This window comes from Triturus cristatus, chromosome 3_2 (genome assembly GCF_964204655.1).
Source record: "Triturus cristatus chromosome 3_2, aTriCri1.1, whole genome shotgun sequence".
NCBI classification, from domain to species: domain Eukaryota; kingdom Metazoa; phylum Chordata; class Amphibia; order Caudata; family Salamandridae; genus Triturus; species Triturus cristatus.
In genome coordinates this window covers 912,739,029-912,760,975 of record NC_140584.1, presented here as the reverse complement: position 1 = coordinate 912,760,975, position 21,947 = coordinate 912,739,029, and the positions used below count along the sequence as shown (strand labels likewise).

At 44.3% G+C, this 21,947-nt stretch overlaps 1 protein-coding gene across 1 annotated transcript in view; it reads right to left on the bottom strand.

Moving 5' to 3' along the window:
• LOC146858446 (double C2-like domain-containing protein beta) overlaps positions 1-21,947 on the bottom strand; it is a 142,279-nt gene that overhangs the window by 42,917 nt on the left and 77,415 nt on the right. The gene's annotated exons all lie outside the window — the stretch shown is intronic.

The window sequence follows — 21,947 nt, the reverse complement described above, 5'->3', positions numbered from 1 at the left end:
AAATACTATATTTCACTTAAATTCTGCAAAGTGTAGTATCAATACTGTATAAAAGCCCGCTTAAGCTATTGTGTGATTTTAAATAATATTAGAGTGTCCACCTTCCGGATGACATTGTGGGTGCTCTTTCAAATCCTGTACTTTTGTGTGATAGCTTACATGATTCTAGGTGTAGTAATCTTATCAAGCTTTTACTGAACTAAACCTACGTAAAAACAATGATCTGTAGGTCACACGTTCAGGACTCAACAATGACTTGAACGATCTAGTGTTAGTCTGGCAAATATCTGTCAGATTTCTATCATATACTTGGAGGATATTTTATCAGTTTCTGTGATTGGAAGTCATACAGTATACTTACTTGTGCATTAAAAAAGCACATCAATCAATGATGAAATGTCATCAGAAAAAAACAAATGATCCTACCTTTGCGAAGTTCAGTTTGGGTAAATTCCAAGAAGAAAATATTGTTTTATGAACAGTTAGGTGCCGATTCCGATCCTGTAAAACCCGGGTACAAATGGTCGTACGGAGCGTTTTCTGCGTACGACTCGTACCCGGGAATTCCACTGTACAAACCAGCAAGTACGATTCGTTTAGAAATACCATTTCCGTACGAATCGTAAAAAACACCGTACGGCTAAAAAATACATACAATTCCGATCCTGGACAGCGCGTATGCAGGAGTCAGGCAGCGTTTTACGGACCAGCAAGTACGATTCGTACCCACAGCACTCCGCACGGCTATATTTTTACGAGAGCCAAAAAGTGCCAGAAAAGCTAAGTACACCGCGATGCACGAGGAAAAGGGGGCCCGGTACACGCCGTACACGCCATCACCCACATCGTACGTGTCATCATGTACGGTGCGTACCCCAACATTGCACATGTACGGACCGTACCCCCGACCCCCGTATGTACGGACCATACCCCCCATCCCCCGTATGTACGCGCCGTAGCCCCAGCCCCATGTGTACGCGCCGTACCTCCACCCCAGCCCCGTATGTACGCGCCGTACCCCCACTCCAGCCCCGTATGTACACGCCGTACCCCCAGCCCCGTATGTACGTGCCGTACCCCCACCCCAGCCCCGTATGTACACGCCGTACCCCCAGCCCCGTATGTACGTGCCGTACCCCCAGCCCCGAATGTACGGGCCGTACCCCCACCCCAGCTCCGTATGTATGCGCCATACCCCCAGCCCCGTATGTATGTGCCGTACCCCAAGCGCTACATGCTGGGGGTACGGCGCGTACATACGGGGCTGGGGTGGGGGTACGGCGCGTACATACGGGGCTGGGGTGGGGGTACGGCACGTTCATACGGGGCTGGGGTGGGGGTACGGCGCGTACATACGGGGCTGGGGTGGGGGTACGGCACGTTCATACGGGGCTGGGGGTACGGCGCATACATACGGGGCTGGGGTGGGGGGTACGGCGCGTACATACGGGGATGGGGGTACGGTGCGTACATACGCGGGTGGGGGGTACGCCTGGGGTACGGTCCGTACATACAGGGCTGGGGTGGGGGAACGGCACGTACAGACGGGGCTGGTGGTACAGCACGTAGATACGCGGGTGGGGGTACGCCTGGGGTACGGTCCGTACATACGGGGCTGGGGTGGGGGGGCCGTACGACTCGTACCCCGGGCACAAGTGTACCCAGGGTAGGGGTCGTACACAGTTCGCTCCGTACGGGACGTTTTCCATACACTTGTGCATTCGGAACGCCGGTACGGATCATACTTCTGCGCTCGAACTTCAGTTTTACGACTCGTACGTAAAACTGTCCGGGGACGTCTCGTAGACTTTTCCCGAGGCGATTCATATGTATTTTTCCCATACGAATCATACTTCACCATTTGTACGGTACTGTGGTAAATAATTTAATTACCGGGACTTAATTTGATACAGAAACATAATAAAAATAGCTCAATAAATAAGAGGCAGAATCCGTGGTATTAGAGGTTCGGAATGGGCTTTATTCCAATGGACGATTCGAATCGGTTGCTCCAAGTTCCATCACCACGAAGGTTCAGGAAGTGAAGTACATATATTATTGATAATTAATCACTTTTATACAATAGGCATTACAGTGAAGCAAATGCAAGAGGCGTAACAATTGATAGTGTAGATAAGACATACATACGTAGCAAAAGTAGGTGTAACTGGGTGTGACTAAAGAACGTCATCAGGTGTGATGTCATAATAGGGTGGTTCCATGAAAGAATTTCGCAATGTCAGCAGAAATACTTGGCAGAAATGCGCGCACAGCAGCATGACGTGTGATTGACGTGCAACTAGGGGGTGAAGGGGACTTGACATTTAGCTCTACATGTGGCGACAGAAGTCTGGAGGGTCAAGTCAACCTAATCTCAAATCATATCTAACATCCTATGTTTAAAGAACTATGTTATCCAAAAGAGAGGTCTCTTAGAGTAGAATCTTATTCTATACTGACTATACTGACTGTTAGTGCGTATACAAGCGTCTAAGTGTCTACACTAGATGCGAGGGCAGAAGTCTTCCATAATAATAAGGCTATGAATTACTTGCATAAAGACAGAGAAGCCGGGCCTTTGCTCGGTAGCTGGAAGAATGTTTACTTAAACTACTAGACAGGAATGCATTGGGCAGGGAGCGGAGCAGATAATTTCGAAGGTGAAATACAGTTTTTGGCAGGCAACAGGCTGATGTCAGGCTTTGTGAGCCGCGCAGGGAATGAGACAAAGTTCATGGTCACAGATGCAGGCTCAGACTGGAGCTTCAGAGGCAGAAAGAAAGAAAAGCTTGATGACAGAATCAGGGCCTACTTGCCTGGACTGTAAAATGGCATAAGTGAACCATATAAAGCCGGTGGCCTTTCGTACTTAGGAATGGAATATCCGGCCCATTCATGGCTGATCTGAAAGAGGACATGTTGACGGTGGACGCACATGTGTTTGCGTCTTCATAACTGGAACTGGAGGGAACATACATGTACTTGTGATTCATACATGAAACCGTTGGGGTCCAAGATAGGGGACATAACTGATCAGAAAAATCCATATTTCCACATTCCCTCCTTGTCCCCTACTTGCCCGTCAAGAGATATCAATCTTCATCAATCCATTGATCTGTTCATATAGCATCATTTGTTCTTCTTTTTTCTTCTGGGACGAATGAAATCTTGGTGATGGAATACACGATGTGGCACACAGACCACAAATCGCTGGTCCACATTGTAGGCATAGACAGCAACTGAATAGTATGAGAAAGCCAATACCTAGGAAGGATAGGACCTTCCATCCAAAGGTAGATAATACACTCCAAAACCAACCGGACCAAGTCCAGGTGCCTGGATTCTGGTGTATCTGGCTTACAATCTTATGAAGGCGAGTTATGGCTTTATATACAGATGGCGAATTTTCTGGTATGAAAATGCAACAACTTGATCCGATGACCCTACAAGCTCCGCCCCTATCGGCCAGGATGACGTCAAGGACAAGACGATTTTGAAGCACAACAATCCGCATAGCAGACTGTTCTTCTGTTAAATTGCCTAAGGCGGAAATAGTTTCGTTCACTACTGCTTCAAGGGTTCTAGTTAATCTACGTATCAGCTTACTATTAGTAACGGTACCTATATAGGGAAAGAGACCTTTATTGAAATCTGTGTATTTTTCCCATACTGTTTCAGTGTAATCGACAATTGGGAGATCTCTCCTTTCTCTATTGTGTACTAAATGAGTATTTCTGTGATAATCGGGAGGAGCTAGGAAAACAGGTGGCAAAAGGAATCCAATGTAGCAGGTACCATCCCAATCTAGAGGCAAACGTACATATGCCGTCTGACCACATATAAAATAGGAATGGCGGGAAGCTCTAAATGTCGACTTGCCTTGATCACTGAATTCTATTACAGTGGTGCATCTACTATGGCCCATATGTATGGAACCATTCTTTCTTACACATAATTCACCTTTTACTGGAAATACTGACATGGCGGGCAAAATTGGAGTCGCTTCGGATTCGACATTTAGGATCATAAGATTAAGCGTAAAATTACCTAATCCATATACTTCATTTTCTAGATCAGTTCCTGTTCTCTTGGGAAGTCCCTCCTTGTTAGGGTAGCAGACTTTAAGTAAAACTAAGTTTAAATTTCCCCATACCCAGTTGTCTTGATAAACTGCAGAATTTGAATCTAGGGGATTAATTAAACTAAACCATGCTCCACAGGAGCCGTTGTGTGTGAATGGGTATGGAAAGAGAGGTAGAATTCCTTTATAATTCTGATAGGGAGGGAGTCGGCCACATATCCAACAATTTGTAGCATTGCTAACCTGATGGGAATGATGTAACATACTAATAAACGTGTTATTGCGCAGCGCAAATCTATAAGACAACTCATGCGGAGGTAATTCACTAAAAGAATGTTCAGCAGTAACATTATAAACATGTCTAGAAATAGGATAATATATGTGCAACAATATACTTGCAGTAATTATTAAAAGACTTAAGAAAAACAAAATTAATAACGTCACTGTGCAATGACTACGCAGTGATTTACAGTATGCATGTCGTTTCAACATTTTTCGGGTGTTTTCTCTATTCAGATCTAAGGGATACATGTCAGAGACAAATTCAACCGCTTCACCTTGGAGAGGACTTAAACAATCAAATTTCCCGACTGGTTAGATCTGAGTTTTAGTTTATATTGTTCGTGACTACTTGATTCAACAAAAGGAAGTTTTGAGTCAATGGGTGAAGACACACGAGGTGTGGTATTTACATCCGATGGTAGTCCATGAAATTTCTTGATATGACTTGAATGTATCCAGCCTTTTCTGCCTTCGATCTTCACGGCTGTCCTTGTGGTGAGCAAGACCAGTTGCGGTGACTTCCACCTAGGATCCAGCTGAGTCTTTCGATCAAAGTTCCTCACGAGGACCAGGTCCCCCGGAATTATATCATGGGGTTTCACCTCAGTGTTGTCGGGAAAGGCTGCAGCTACCTGTGAACGACAAGATTGTAGTGCAGACATCAAGGAAGCCAAATAATCTGTCAGCATATTACAGTCAATATCAGTTATTTTTCGTGGTATAGGCGTCCCCCACATATTTGGTGGTCTGCCAAAGATCACCTCATACGGGGATAGCCCTGTTCGAGAGTGTGCTACCATTCTCATGTAAAAGAGTGCAACTGGTAACGCTACTACCCAGTCGACACCTTTCTCTCTGCATATTTTGGACAATCTGATTTTCAGGATCTGATTATGTCTTTCTACGAGACCTGCTGCCTCGGGGTGTCGGACACAGTGGAATTTCCACTGATAGCCTAACAAAAGTGAAACGTGTTTCATTAGTTCGGATGAGAACGGCTGGCCGTTATCTGAGTAGACAACACGTGGTAAACCGTATCGTGGGAAGAATTCTCGAACTAACTGTTTGGCAGTAGTCGGGGCAGTGTAATCTGAAACCGGGTATGCCTCTGTCCAACGGGAAAGAGCACAGACAACTACGAGAACATATTTGAATCCTCGACATCGTTCCATCTGGATATAATCCATCTGGAGCACTTCAAAAGGGTGATCAGGAGGCTGAAATCCACCCTGTTCTACGGGAACGCTTTTTCCTGGGTTGAACTGACAACAGATCATACAGGTACGAACTTTTTGCTTGGCTGCTGCTCGTAAATGTTTATTGAACCAAATGTGTTGGATGCTGTCTAGCATAGCTTTTTCTCCTAGATGCGCTGGACTATGTATAGTGTTAATAATAACTTGGACCATTGAATCAGGAAGGAACCACACAGATTTTTCCTTCGTCATCCATCCTTGATCCGTTTGGATCCCTCCTAATTCAGTCCATTTCTTTATTTCGTCTGGTGTAGCATGCGTCTGTATGTCAATTACGTCAAGAGCGGGATCTTTAATCGTCATACAATGTGTTGGCGTCGGGACTTTTGTCTTTGTCATGTCGGATGTTTGAGTTTGAGCAGTCTGTTTAGCTGTTCTGTCAGCTAGATCATTGCCTTGAGAAATGATATCAATAACTTTCGTATGAGCTTTACATTTCATAATTGATATTGCAGTGGGTAGATGTATTGCATCTAATAAGGCATGAATGAGGGGTCCGTGCTGAATGTGGGCACCGTGAGAAGTTAAATAACCTCTCTCTCGCCACAGCACGCCAAAGTCATGTACAACTCCGAATGCATAACGTGAATCAGTGTATATGTTGACTTTTTTATTTGTGCCTTGAATACAGGCTTGTGTCAGAGCGATGAGCTCTGCGGCTTGAGCTGACAAGGTATTTATGCAATTTGTTTCGATGACTTCAGTGTCTGTTGTGACTGCGTAAGCGGCCACTAACTCTCCTGTACTTGTTCTCATACATGAACCATCTACATACAACGTTAGGTCTGGGTCTGACAATGGGACATCTGTCAAGTCTTGTCTGGGTTTCGTCGTGATTGTAATAACATCAATACAATCATGAGCTAGTGGGTCTGTTCCGATTACGGGTAAAAGAGTGGCAGGATTCAATGTGTTACAACGTCTGATTTCTATATGTGGCTTAAACAATGTTAATTCATACCCTGTAAGTCGCGCTATAGTCAAGTGCTGTGTTTGCGTTCTATTCACAAGAACTTCTACTGCATGTGGTACTTGAACTGTCAATGGATGTCCTAACACTATGGCATCGCTTTGTCTTATTGCTAAAGCTGTTGCTGCCACCGATTTCAGGCATGCAGGAAAAGCCTGAGCTACGGGATCTAATGTACTAGAAAAATAAGCACATGGTTTGTGGGATCCTGCCTGTTCCTGTGTGAGTACTGACAAGGCAGTACCTTCGCGTTCTGTAACAAAGAGTGTAAACTGTTTATTGTAACATGGTGTTGCTAAAACCGGTGCTTGGCATAAGGCTTTCTTTAGGTTTTCAAAAGCTTGTGTATGTTCCTGAGTCCAAGGGAGAACAGTCGATGTGGCTGCCTCCTGTGTTGTCAATTGAATGAGTGGTTTTGCTAGAAATGCATACTGAGGGATCCACTGCCTACAATATGAAGTGAGGCCTATAAAAGCCCGCACCTCCTTTTGTGTCTTGGGTATTGGCATGTTAGCTATTAACTGAATGCGGTCGGGTGTAAGCTGCCTTCCCTCCTTGGACAGCGAGTGTCCAAGATAAACAACTCGCTGGACACAGAATTGCAGCTTAGAAGGGGACACCTTGTGCCCTTTTTCGGCTAGAAATTGTAAAACTGTCAGTGATGCTTTCTCACATTCGTGTTCGCTTCTAGCGGTGATCAGCAGATCATCGACATATTGAAGCAGGGCAGTGTTTACTGGCATGTGGATACTGTCGAGTTCTCGTTTCAGTGCTTGGCTATAGATGCTGGGGCTTTCTGTAAATCCTTGAGGTGCGCGTGAGAATTTAAAGCTACGTCCATTTAAACTAAATCCGAACAAGTATTGGCTTTCCGGATCTATAGGGACGCTGAAAAAGGCATTCTTGAGATCAATTACAGTAAAGAATGTTGCTTCAGAATCAATAGCTGTCAGTAATGACGAGATATCTGGGACCACAGGGAATTGTGGCACAATGCACTTGTTTAATTCGCGCAGATCAATAACCAATCGATATACTGGCGGGGCCTTCGGATCTGTTCGTTTAAGAATCGGAATTATCGGTGAATTACATACATTGGAGTCTGTTTCCACAACCACTCCTTGGGCAATGAGCTCGTCAATGATTTGTAGTAAAGCCACTACAGCATCTGGTGGTAACTTGTATTGTCGCATTCGTGGTAGTACCACTCCTGCCTTTAGTGTAACTCGATATGGTGTAATATTCATGCAACCAACATCAGTAGGGCCTTGTGCCCATAGATGTGTAGGTAAAGTCTGCAGTCGGGGATCCCAAGGATCGCCAAGGAGGGAATCCATGTCTCGAGACACATAGTGACCTTTGAAATCACGTAAAAACAATCTTACTCCTTCCGGAGAACAACATATTATAGCTCCTAGAGCTTTCAGTGTTTTTATACCTAACAAGTTTTCTGGACATGATTTAGTAAGCAATAAATCTGTAGTTCTGGTCAAGGGTCCTATCGTAAGTGGAAGAGGCTGTGATACTTCATTAACAATAGGTTTTCCTGAAAAACCAAGGGAAATATTCTGTGAGCCTGAGAGGGGTGCCCCTGGAACTTCACTACGTTTTATGGTTGTTCGACTTGCCCCTGTATCAAGTAAAAATTTTCTATCTTGGCCTAATAATTCACTATGTACATAAGGTCCTTCTTGGTCTACTGGGACCTCGATAAGGGGTAAGTCAACTTCCCTCTCTAGGCTGGTTCATGCGTATCGTTGATAATCAGGATAGTCGTACTGTGCGGTCTGGTACAGCTGTCGTGTCGTGGTTTGTGTGGCAGCAACAGGCAGCGCTGGTGCAGCTGGCACAAACTGTATAGACTGTTGTGGAGCTGGCATGGACTGTGCATGCTGCGGGGCTCCTTGTTCATTCTGATCCTGTCTAAGTGGCCGTGGTCTTTCTTTTGTAATACCTGTGGCGATATTACGCTTCAGGACTGGGCAATCGTGTATATAATGACCTGGTTGTTTACAATAGTTGCATGTCCCTTTTACAGGTCCTGCTGAATCACCGGAATGTGTCGTACCCTTTTTATGTCCTTCAGCTGGAACTGTCTGGGAGACTAGCATTTTCATTTTCGTGTCTTTCATGCGTCTTTGTTCATGTTCTTGTTCCTCTCTAATTCTATTGTGATGATACTGTAACATTTGTAACATTTGTGATGGGGTGTTACCTTGCCAGGTACTCTCGAATTTTAATACTCTATTCTTCACTTGGGGCAAGGAATTTTCAACTAATTTTGTCACAAACAGATGTGGGTATGATTCGCTACTTGCTTTTATGCCACTATTTATACCAAAACATTTTTCAAATCGTGCATAGAAATCACTAGTGTCTTCATCTTGCTTTTGTTTACAGGCTGAAATTGCACCCCAGTCTTCCTTTTTCGTAGTTAATAAACGTGGCAGTACCTGTACTAGTAAACCTGGTAGTGCTTTAGTTTTGTCCCCAAGCCCCGAACCTGGACCTCGGGCCTTTTCTTCATTTTCTAATGCTGTCCAGTCTATCTTTTGGTCTCCCACCTCCCACTCTTTTTCCTTGAGTTTTTCATAAATGCCAGCAGGCATCAATACCTTTAATATTGTCATAATGTCGGGATAGGTATACTCTCCCATGAGTAACATGTCTTTAATTTCTCGGTGGAAACCCGCTGGGTCTTTGTCATGACTGGGTACCACTTTCTTCATTTCTAACAATTCTATTTTCGATATGGGCGTATATACAAATACACGTTTAAACTGATTGTCCTCGCCCTTTATTGGGTGTACTTCTCGTAAGGGATTCTGTCTGTCCATGTAATACATCGGTCTTTCCTTGATGGGCAGTGAGACATGTTCTGGACATACAAAAAGAATGTACTGCTTTCTTGATTCTTGTATTTCTTTAATTAGCTTAGTACCTGAACCTCTCCATCTATTCGTGAGTAATTCAGTCAATATATCAGGTAAAGGACCAGGATCTGAATGTTGGCTTTTATATAGTATAAGAAGTTGTTGAATCATATAAATCCCAGCTAAACGCTGTTCATCTGGGGTGAGGTTCAAAAATGTGTGTGCTACTGTATCATCACCATATTTTCCGGGACTGTCAACCCAATGAACGGCTGACCTGGCTAATTCTTGTTCATCCATAGAATCGAGTAAATGATAACCCCTTCGTTCTCGCAGTAATTTGTCAGCGGCTTGGAACGAATGCTCGGGGGACCTTATATTTATTACAGGTGTTTGGAAATTCCTGTTATTATCTGGACATATCGGACGTATCGGGTCAGTAAAACATCTAGTACTATTACAAGATCTTCCTCTACCTACATAGGCTATGGTGTCTGACTGTCCTGTGGGCAGTCCTGATCCTTCCTCCTCGCTTTGTTCGAACTGGTCTACCGCTAATCTCTCTTCGTGTAGGCGTTCTATTTCTTTACGGATCTTTCGGCACATGGCTATTATACAGTTTTGCTTATCATGTCTCCCTTCTGATATATTCTGGCTCCATCTGGTAAGAGTTTGCATTGCTTCCGGGTCTACCCCCGGTCGGTCTTGATTTCTGATCACACAATTTATAAGGAAACGTAACAGTTCCCCTTGTATCTCCACTTTCTGGTATTCCATAGCTCTGTTAATACATTCAGAATCTCGCCCTGTTTGGACAAAATGGTATATATTATCTAGATGCATAGTCATTCCTGGTAACTTCCCTAAATACACCGCGGCTCGTCTGATACGTAATGATGCCATGATCATTTCGTCCTCTTTGCCGGGCACAGGGTCATATCTACAATCTATAAGAAGTTCCTTAAGCGTACGGGCATTTATGAGTTTGGGGGTACGTGGATGTGCTGATTCTTGAAAGGTAAGTTTATTTACTCTGGGTGGCGTAGAAAAAATGTTGGTAGCACCTCCGGTAGCCCTGTCTGGGGTATCGGGCGTGAAAGGATTCGTAGAACGCGATACAGCAACTATAGGTGTGGACACAGCTATAGAAGTAGCTGTAGGAACAGATGTGGAAACAGATGTGCTTGCCGGAACTTGTGTCAGGATTTGTTGTTGTAGAGATACAGATACAGGATCTTGGCGTTGAACCTCCCCGGCCGACGGTCTATGTGGGGCGGGGTTAGCATACTCGGGAGCTGCGTCATCTAAATATGAGGAAAGGAAAACATCTTCTGCGGTTCTAGGATGCCCCTTAGGATGTACTTTTATTGGAAATAATGGGGGTGGCAAGTCTTTTGGTATCCCCGGAGTAGCCTTAGGTAATCCCTCGGCCAGAAGGGGATACATACCCTTCATAAGGGCATTTCTTTGTCTGTCTACTTGTTCTGATTTCACTCGTGTACCTTCTTCAATTAATAGATTTTCTCGGACTTTATTTGAATTCTCTTTATTTTTCTCTTCCTGTCGGAGTGCTTTTTCTGTACGTCTATGAGATTCTTTACGCCATAACTCAACGGCGTCTTTCTGTGACTGTCTGACTTTCCTTTTCCATAACTCTTCCTCTACTTTCATGATGCACTCTGCATCCCAGGTCCCAGCTGCGGGCCACCTCTGACTTTCTGGTAATTCCTTGGTGTAGTCTACCCATAAATCAAGAAATAATATAGCGTCTAAGCCGTGTTTATGATACATGAAGTACCCTGGAGTGTCCCTAGGAGGAATAGGAACAGCTTCTTCGAGTACCCCTTTTCTAGTTGTGATCTGTCTTAATTTCGAAAAGAGCGGCATATTGAGAACTGATCTGATACTTGATCTTGAACAAACTTAATACAATAAACACGATAATGAACAGTCATTCATACCACAATATGCAGAACGTATTAACACATTTAACATTTAACATTTAAATGAGCAAACAATGATGATGACGATCTAAGGAAAACTTAATCACTAAACATAATACTCGGCATTATCTGGATTATTCTGAATTTATATACTTGATATACTAGATATACTGCTAAACAGTACAGATACACTGCTGAAACAGTGCAGACCGGATTTGTGTACCCAAACCCATTTTGACCGGCACAACCTATGTGCACGTCAGAACGCCTCCCCAGTAATGGTACTCACCGGGTAGCTCGGAACGGAAGGCCTCGGAACGGAACTGAACTGGACCGGACTGGACTCGACTCGAAAACTTCGGACACTTCTGAGCTTCGGAAACCTGGTGGGCCTCTGTATACCTCGGATCTTGCTCTCTCAGCTAGGCTCTGGTCGGGATACTTCGCACTTTTCACCGCCTCGTCTGGGTGTTGATCGCAGCCTCAGTCGCCCCCGCTTGACCGGAGGGAGATACAGGAAATCCTGCTGGTACGCGTTGTTGTCCGTCCAGCTGTGGCAGGAGACCGGGCCTGCAACGCACCGCCGGCGCGTGAGATGAGAAAGTGTCCCTGTTCGGGCGCCATTCATGTGGTAAATAATTTAATTACCGGGACTTAATTTGATACAGAAACATAATAAAAATAGCTCAATAAATAAGAGGCAGAATCCGTGGTATTAGAGGTTCGGAATGGGCTTTATTCCAATGGACGATTCGAATCGGTTGCTCCAAGTTCCATCACCACGAAGGTTCAGGAAGTGAAGTACATACATTATTGATAATTAATCACTTTTATACAATAGGCATTACAGTGAAGCAAATGCAAGAGGCGTAACAATTGATAGTGTAGATAAGACATACATACGTAGCAAAAGTAGGTGTAACTGGGTGTGACTAAAGAACGTCATCAGGTGTGATGTCATAATAGGGTGGTTCCATGAAAGAATTTCGCAATGTCAGCAGAAATACTTGGCAGAAATGCGCGCACAGCAGCATGACGTGTGATTGACGTGCAACTAGGGGGTGAAGGGGACTTGACATTTAGCTCTACATGTGGCGACAGAAGTCTGGAGGGTCAAGTCAACCTAATCCCAAATCATATCTAACATCCTAGGTTTAAAGAACTATGTTATCCAAAAGAGAGGTCTCTTAGAGTAGAATCTTATTCTATACTGACTATACTGACTGTTAGTGCGTGTACAAGCGTCTAAGTGTCTACACTAGATGCGAGGGCAGAAGTCTTCCATAATAATAAGGCTATGAATTACTTGCATAAAGACAGAGAAGCCGGGCCTTTGCTCGGTAGCTGGAAGAATGTTTACTTAAACTACTAGACAGGAATGCATTGGGCAGGGAGCGGAGCAGATAATTTCGAAGGTGAAATACAGTTTTTGGCAGGCAACAGGCTGATGTCAGGCTTCGTGAGCCGCGCAGGGAATGAGACAAAGTTCATGGTCACAGATGCAGGCTCAGACTGGAGCTTCAGAGGCAGAAAGAAAGAAAAGCTTGATGACAGAATCAGGGCCTACTTGCCTGGACTGTAAAATGGCATAAGTGAACCATATAAAGCCGGTGGCCTTTCGTACTTAGGAATGGAATATCCGGCCCATTCATGGCTGATCTGAAAGAGGACATGTTGACGGTGGACGCACATGTGTTTGCGTCTTCATAACTGGAACTGGAGGGAACATACATGTACTTGTGATTCATACATGAAACCGTTGGGGTCCAAGATAGGGGACATAACTGATCAGAAAAATCCATATTTCCACATGTATGATTCGTACGTAAAAAAATACCGATACGAGTCGTACGGGAAAAAAAAATACAGGATCGGAATCGGCCCCCTAATGTCACTCGTTATTAAGTATTTATCGTAAACTAAGATTCGAGAATACAATTCCATTCTCTTGGTTTTAGTATCAAAAACTGAAAATGGCATTGCTGGTTCAGTCCGAAACTAAGAATGATGAGCACAGATGAAAATACTGCCATGAAGTGTAGGAAACCTCATGCCAGGAAATCAGAACTGCTGATTCTTAAGATTGCTCCATTGAATTTATGATGCTAGACTTTTGGAAATGAATCGGGGGATCTGGGGATTAAAATCTATGTTGAGATGTTTAGTTCTGTGCTGTATATGCATGATTGGGAGACACATGAAACCATTTTCTATTTTAAAATAAACTGGTCTGGTGCAATTATGCAGCCTCAGAGAGACATCTTATGTTGCAAAGTTAACTAAGTTAAGCAGCAAAAAAGAAATTGCTACAAGAAAATTTAAATTATGCAACATATTATCTAATTAAAGGAAAATTACAGAGCACATTCTGTGGCATTATTGTCTTGCTATTTTGACATTTCCCACACATTCATACAAAGTGATCACAATTCTACAGAAAACCTATACATTTCTTAAGTCAGAAACTATGGATTCAGAAGATGCTATTCCAAATGTTATTTACCAACAATAATTTGTTGATCTTGCGTGGAATTACCACAACACCATTTCATTATTTCATTCCTTTCTATCTCCCAGAATATTATATTTTGCGCAGAACATATATATTGTTGCACTCAACATAAAATGAGGCTCCGAGTACACACTTCTAATGAAGGATGGGCATATTTAGTTCTGCGTATCCGATTTATATTTTAGAACTGGTCTTTAGCTTCGAGCCTACTCCTTGTTCACATTATCTCATGGAAAGAGGTTCACTCCACTTATTATGCATGTGTCTCACTCAGAGGCTTTATAAGATCCAAGATCATAAACGGAGATAACACATGATTGGGCTACTCGTGTTCCCTCTTGAAATAACTGCTAGTTTGAAAACACCGAATGGAGGTGAACGTGACTTTACGTGGACAGAAAAACAAAAAGAAATCCTGGCAAAGAACCAATCATTCTTTCAACTCTGTTTCAATTGCCTTTAAATATTTATAGTTTCCAGATAAAGCCCCGTCCCCAGCTCATCTCCTGGGTGTATTAGTGCCAACAAGGAACAATTCTCAGCTTTTTAATGTGTGAATGCCGCAGGCACCATCTGAGAGGTGGTCAGATGTCATTTGGAATGTGGCTGGCTCTGCTTTGCACGCTGCATTCAGCATTTTTACAAACAATTGGTCCTTTTGAACTTGAAACAATTTCTTTGCTGAAATCTGCAAAGTGTGGAGATGCTTGTGGTTTATGAGGCAAATGAGTGAAATCCTTAATTATGCAGGAAATGCTGCGGTGGTCGAATCACATATTCTAGGGGCCTTGGAAATAGCTCTTCAGTGAGAAGGCAGAGACAGCAAAGTGCTATTATTATATTCCTAACTGAAGCCCTGCTAAACATACCTGCCTTCAAAGCACTGCTTCTACATCTCTCACTAGTACCCAACTCAACCATGCTCAATAGATCAGGAAAGAACTAATTCATATCTAGGATCAGAAGTCTACATGTACATTCCTACAGCACAAACATAAACAGATGTGTTTTTTCTGTGTTGTGTTGTAGTTACATGTTTGATTATCAAAAATGTGGTTTTGCTGCGATAACACAAGCAGAAGGAAGTTGACTTTCACCTCCACATGAGTAATTTTTTTTAATGTATCATCTTATTTTCTTTGGGTTTTTTTATAGTGTCAACAAAACATATGAGTGTGCCAAAGCACTGTACGTAAAGGGGAAACATCTGTAAGATTTCATCGCAATGTTCATCAGGACTCCCCCTATCAACCTTCAGTTCAGGAAAAAGCTAAAAATGCCCCTATTCAAAGAAGGTTACATCTTGACGCTGTAGTTATGTGGTAGTTATCAGGTCACAAAGCAGGCTCGGGCATAAAAGACCTTAAAAGCATGGAAAAGGTAGGAGAACAGAAGAAGAGAAGATATAGAACACCACTGTCAGAACTTGATCTTGTAGATTAAGAAAGGTCACCCCGCCACAGATGGGCTGCCCCTACCAGGAATGCTTCCGGGTCATTTCTGGCAGACAGAGTATATAGGATACAACCTGTGCACTATTAATTTGGTGTGGATGCTGAACATCGACTACAGAATAGTGTTGTACACTAATATCATAAACAAACTATTTATGGGACAAAATATCAAAAGGTAGGTAGGTATAGATTTCCTATACCTAACTCCACATCTTTGCAGCTTCATAAATGTTGAGTTGATAATATTAATTCTATACTTCCATATATGCAGTTACCTTTCGATTTTTATCTCTCAATATTCTGTCATCGATATTAGCGTACCATGATATTCTTGCTCTCGATATTCCACAGTGCCATCTAGCAAACTGGCAACGCTGGTTCTTGTGACTCTCCCACTTTTTGCTATACTTTGCACCCAGCTTATGGCGCTCCCGCGCCTTTCTTGTTTTTTCCCGCCTCAGTCACGTCGGTTGCTTGATTCCAGGGTTTGTTGATTTCCTGCTACCAGCCATGTTCATCATTTGTCATTTTGTCTCCTTTCTCACAGAATTCCTCCTTCCCGGTGCTGTAGTGGGTTTCCATCATAGTTCAGCTCCTGAACGGGACTCCTGATAAGCCCAGGGAATAATAGCAAACGGCTGACTGCTTGCACTAGGTGGAGACTTTGTCAGCCCTTGCTTGTTCCGAGATGTATATAATTCCAAGCTAGACTTTCCGACAACCAACCTGCAGGAGTGTGTCTCTCTTTCTCTGCTCTCCCCCTTTTCCCCTTCCTGTAAGTCCTCTTCACAAACCCTGACATGTTCCTCAGAGTGTGAGTGAACCCAGTGGGGAAGCGGAGGGATTGGTCTCAACATGATCATATCACAGAACCATGGTTCCCACCTCAAAACTCAGCAGCTCTCCTCTTCTCCCTAGGAAATGCTGTCAGATTCCATTCTATCTCTTGGTCTCTGTCTCTGGCCAGGTGTGTGCTAGATGAACATCACATATATACATACAGAAGTACATTAAATCTTGGGTCATCTTTGTGTGTAGGCCAATATCGAGGTGACAATATTTTGTAAATTTGTTAATGGATATTTTCTCCAAAAAATGGGGCTTTACTGTTTATTTTTTGAAGAGTAAAAACAGGTCAGAATATACGAATAAGACAGAGAGAAAGAAGTCAAGAAAAGGGTATCTTAAACAAACACAATATATACCCAAAGCTTGAATATTCAAAATGTCATAATAATGGATTCAAAACGAATACTTGAAGCATAAAATGATGTGGGCCTCTTCTGCACAACTCCACTCAGAAGCACATTATCGCCACTCAAAAAGAAAAACCATTAAAAGGGTCAATTTCTGACTGTAACTCCCTACATTACCCACTAATGAGATGATAAGAGTTTCCTGTGACTAATAATGCTGTTTTTGTTACACCATTGATGAGAGTGGGGTCGAACGGCATTGATTCATTGTTGATAAAGGAATAGTATCGGCAGGGGTAGTAAGTACTATATAAATACAATTTACAATTGCAATTACAATAAAGTTATTGCAATGCAGGTAAATTCACATAAAGACAAAAAAACGCGCATAAAAACAATGCAACTAAACTTTTTCCAAAAGTGACCATAATGGTCTAAGATTCTTCGAAAAGACAAAAGCTCCATGATTAGGCTAAAATGTCAGATTTTTAGAACAAACTAAATATGATTTAAGGTTTGAAAATGACATGCTGCTGTATCAATGCCGACTTCATTCAGGTGAACCAAGTATCTAGATACGAAATAGAATTCACTGAAATCAGTGCGAGAGTGTTTTTGCCCTGTATATTTTCATAACCTTCACAAAAACAAATGTTTGAGCACCTTGTTGAGACATAAATATTGTTTTGTTTCTTACTTTAAACCGGAGGAGTGCAATATAAATCCAAGGAGGCCAGATAAAAGCCAGAGTTCCTGGATAACTACTGATTCATTCCAATGAGGACTAAATAGAGCAATTGTATGCGAGTGTCTTATATCTGGAAAATCTAGCATGGATTCAGCTCTGTTGACCCTTCACAGGGCACACCTACTTTGAGCAGTATAGTGCAGGTTATCCTCCACATTTTACAATGAAATCTTATTCATTTTAAACCCAACTACACAGATCCAGTGGGGTTCTGCACCTGTGCTTCCCGATGCATGGGATATTTCAGGGCTCAAAGTTAGATTTTCTTAAATTACACAGAGCAGCCACCTACTTTTTAAACTATCAGGAGAACAACAATCAAAAGCAAACCTCTTTTTCAACACATGCCTTATTTTTTGCCCTCACCCTGGAGGCAGTAATTATTAGCCTAAAATGACTGCACATTGTTAAGATTGGACAAAAAGAGCAGCTACACCATGCATCTTAACCCGTAAGACAAAAAACTACAGTGAATCTGGAAAATGGAAAAATATTGATATAATGTATAGGTCACAGAGAAGCGGATTCATAAGGATTACAAGATCTCAAATAAAAGGCATAATCTGCTGGTATTTCAGTTATGTAGATATTGATGTGAGCAACACACCTGTTCCCAGATGAAGCATCAATATCCTACACTCAATGTCTAGGAAATTCTTTAATCAACTATCAACAAAGCCCACGAGGCATGAGGGCCTCTTCAGAGGAGGCTACAATGTTACAAACAATGATTAAAAGAGGTGCTTGGTGTATAGGTGGCAGCCTCTTGGCTTCCCTTAAATGCACCCTCTGCTCCAGATCTTTCCTTCCTCCATCCTGAATCCAGGACACATTTTGCTCCAATCTCTTTGCCAGCTTTAGAACCGCCTTCTAGAGGAGTAGCCCAGTCAAAGCTGTCCATTTCAAGCATGAGCCCTTTCTCAAGTCTGAAAGTAGGTGTGTATTTCAGGGACAACTTCTTGTGTTAGTCACCTGGTAGCCAGCTGCCTCCTCTTCATCCTGTCACTCACCATCACACAGCAATCGGCTGCTCCCAGGTTCACTGTACTGCCTCCTGGGTTACTTCCTACACCAATCTCTCTCTTGTGTACTTCCTGCTCTGGCCTCCCAGAAGTCAGCTTATTCCTACCTCACTTCCTGCAGAACTCAGTCACATTAAGCTCCTCCCATTCCAGTCTCTCAGCAGTCAGTTGCTTCCAGCTGCATTCCCATTCCAGTCTCTCAGCAGTCATTTGCCTTCAGTGCCATGTTTTATTTATTTGCCAGCTCTCTTTTATCCTCCCAGGCCTAGTAGGCCTTCATATAATCTCTACTTCAGTCTCTCAGCGAGCATTACCTTTTGGCCATTGCTTGGCAGTTTGGTGCCTTCGACCCGCCTTTATTCACTGGTCTTGCAGTGTGTGGCATTCCTACCGTCATTTATTGGTGCTATGCCTTTTCCTCATTAGACACGACAGCGGAACTCATTTAGCTCGAACGTCACTTCCTATTTCAGTTCTCCAGCCATTAGACCACTCGGCCTCTCCACTTGATGCACTTGTCGTCTGATTCTCACTCAGCGTGCTGGTTCAACCTTTCACAAGTCCAGTCACTGCTTCCGGCTACAAAGATTGGTTGGTTTGGGCTCAGCCTCCTATGTCAGTTGTTCAGTTGTCAGGCAGCTTCGCCCCCTCAATCAGTCTGTCTGCCATCAGCAGACTGACTACAATTCCTAATTCAGGCTGCCAGTGATCCACTGGTTCTTGGTTCTCTTCTTGCTTTGGGCTTTAAGTAGCCCCATGTTTTGGCCATTGCTTGAATTCTTGGTTCAGCTATTCAGCAGTTGGCCAATTCTGACTTTACTTCCTGGTTCGGCCTTTCAGTAGTTAGCTAGCTATGATCTCACTTCCGGTTTCAGTCCGTTAGTAGTCAGCTGACTCGCACTTCCCGTCTCGGTTCGGCCTTCACTTCTTACTCCAGCTTTCAGTAGTCGCGCTACACCAGTCACTTTTGCTATACTTGTCAACTCTACCAATTTGGACGGCGGGCTATCCTTTTTTTTGCCAGCCTTACCTACCGCCTACCAGAGTCAGACTGGGACAGAAAACAGCCCAGGGCACCAAAATAAAAGTGGTCTCCGTTAAGTAAGATGCCTATTAAAGTGGCCCAGGTTTGCAAAAAGGGGCAGTTTTAAACTTGTAAAGATACGCTGTATAGGGGTTTCGCATGGTATGGCAAACTGCACGCATGTGTGCTTGCTACAATGTATGTTTTAATGTCAGGGAAATCAACAGTAAAAACTGAAACAGCAGACCATAAGATAGGCCCACAAACAGACAAACATCATGCCCACAGACTGACCTGTCAGACCAGCCCTACAGGCAGTGCCCGATTGCCCTACATGCCAGTCCGCCACTGCTGCCTCCCGATTTGCGCCTGCAATCCTACTGCTTTTTGAAGAGGCCAGGTGTACCTCAGTAATTCCGGCTCACCGCGGGCAGTGAAAAGAAACTTAAAATGCAGCTCAAATCGCATGAAAAAGTAAACTGCAGTGGTGTGCCCGCATTGGCAGCTGGGCATTGGTCTCTCGTTCAGGTTAGGCGCGTTGTAATAACAGTATGTTCTTTCAACAAAATCAAATTACAGAAAGAACTTCTGGTGGCAGTGCATGTGTGTCCATCTCTCAGTTTCAAAGAAGCAGTAATTCCATGACAGCAAAGGCCACCAGCAAGGGAACAGAGGCTACAGACCTCATCTGAGCCTCAGACAGACTACAGTGTTTAAAAGGGGTACGGGGGACATTGGAAATATGTACAGCCACAGGGTTAAAGGCATTTCTGATAATAGTATATGCTGAGCTCCAATGTGAGTGAAACAGCCCAGAGGCCGAATGCACCCGTGTCGGCATCCAAATGTGAGACTGGCTCTGCATCTCATCCTTTTGAAGTCAAGGAAACGAGTCAGGTTGTTAATAATAGTAGCTCTTATCATGCAAGGGCCTAGAAACACTTCTTTCCTGCATGGAATTGAATGAAGGGGTCTTGTTTTGGAAATATAAAGCAGGCTAAGAGGCCTATAAGCAGGCACACATGCAGAAAAGAGAACTGGGACCGGACGGAAAAAAACAAATTTGTCCAGGATCACACAATTTAGTCACAGTGGAAAACCAGGATTTGAAACCGCAATTCCCAATTGTGTCAAATCTAAAACACTAACCTTTCAATGTTGAAGCCCGTTCATCAAGCAAGCAAATACACAGTGTTGGACTTGGCCCTTCTGGCAGGTTCACCCCTGAACTTTTTTGCTTTTTATTGCTGATTTTTGGTTTCTGCGCACTTTCCCTGTGTCCCAGGGTAAAGTGCGTGCGCCCTCTGAGTGCATGTGGTGAGATAGGCCTGCCCTCCCATAGGAATGCATGGGGAATGTATGTGTCCCTAGTAGTTCCTGATGCGTGGGGTGTGCAGGCCCGAGTTTGGTATGTGCGGACTCGTGTGATTGAATGCTGCGCGATGATGTGTGCGGCGTGCATGTACCTAGTGTGGAAGTGCCACTTCTAGAAGTAGGCACTTCTGTGTGCAGTGTGTCTGGCGTATGATTGGCTGGAGCTGGCTGGTGAGCCTGGCTCCAGGAGTCTGGTTGGGTCTGCCCCAGTGGTGAGTGTGAGATTAGCATGCTGATGGCTGGGGAGGAGTGCACCTTGGACCTGAATAGGGCAGGGTTTTCCCCACACAATGCTGGCTCCGTCCCCTGTGGTGCGACTGACGACCCTAGCCCTGCCCGTGAATAGAGTGAGGGGCTGAGCACATCAAGGGTGCTCCCCAACCAGCTGCGACTGGTTTTCCCCCTCACCCTGAATCCAGAACAAAGGGTTTTAACTGTATAAAAATGGGGCTGTGTCCCCACAGAATCTGTTCTCTGCCAGGATCCTGCCTGAGGGGGGCTGCTGCTGCTGGACCAGAGGACCGCCACTTGGACTACCTCCCTGCCTGGAGGCCCAGTGAGCTGGCTCTGGGTCCAGCCTTGCCCCCCCCACCCCTGCCTTGCTGTATGCAGGGGAGAACTTTGCTGGACTTTTGTTTTTATCCTCCTCTAAGCGCTGGGAGCGCTTTAATTGTATCCCTAAGTGCCTGGCAGCAGTTTTACTGGACTTATAGCGCTAGGAGCGCTTTATTTGGGCCCCCAGCATCAAGAAGCGCTTTCCCTGAAAGGCACCTTCATTGGAGCCCGTAGCGCGGCGCTACGATAATCCAGGAGGGAACCCCGACGTAGGGATTCCCCCGCTTTGGCCGGATTTAAGGCGGGTGCCCACCCCGCATTGTGGCACTCGGTGGCGGGTGCCTACCCCGCTTATTTTATTGTTTCATATACGGGTGCCCACCCCGTGTCGCCTCCCTCGCGGGTGCCTACCCCGCTGTGTGTGCCCCGAGACGAGGAGCCACTGTCGTATATTTGTACCTGAAGGCGGGAGCCCACCCCGCGCTTCAGTAAAGGGAACACGAGAAGTTCCTCACTGCCGCCGGTGGGTTGCCTGGCAACCGGGACTCCTACCGCCGCGTCATCAGCACGCAGGGCGGAGGCAGGAAGTCCCGGCTCCAGGGGGAGCGAAGCAGCGAGACGCTGCTGCCCCGCCGAAAGACTGCCGCCGACTTCTCC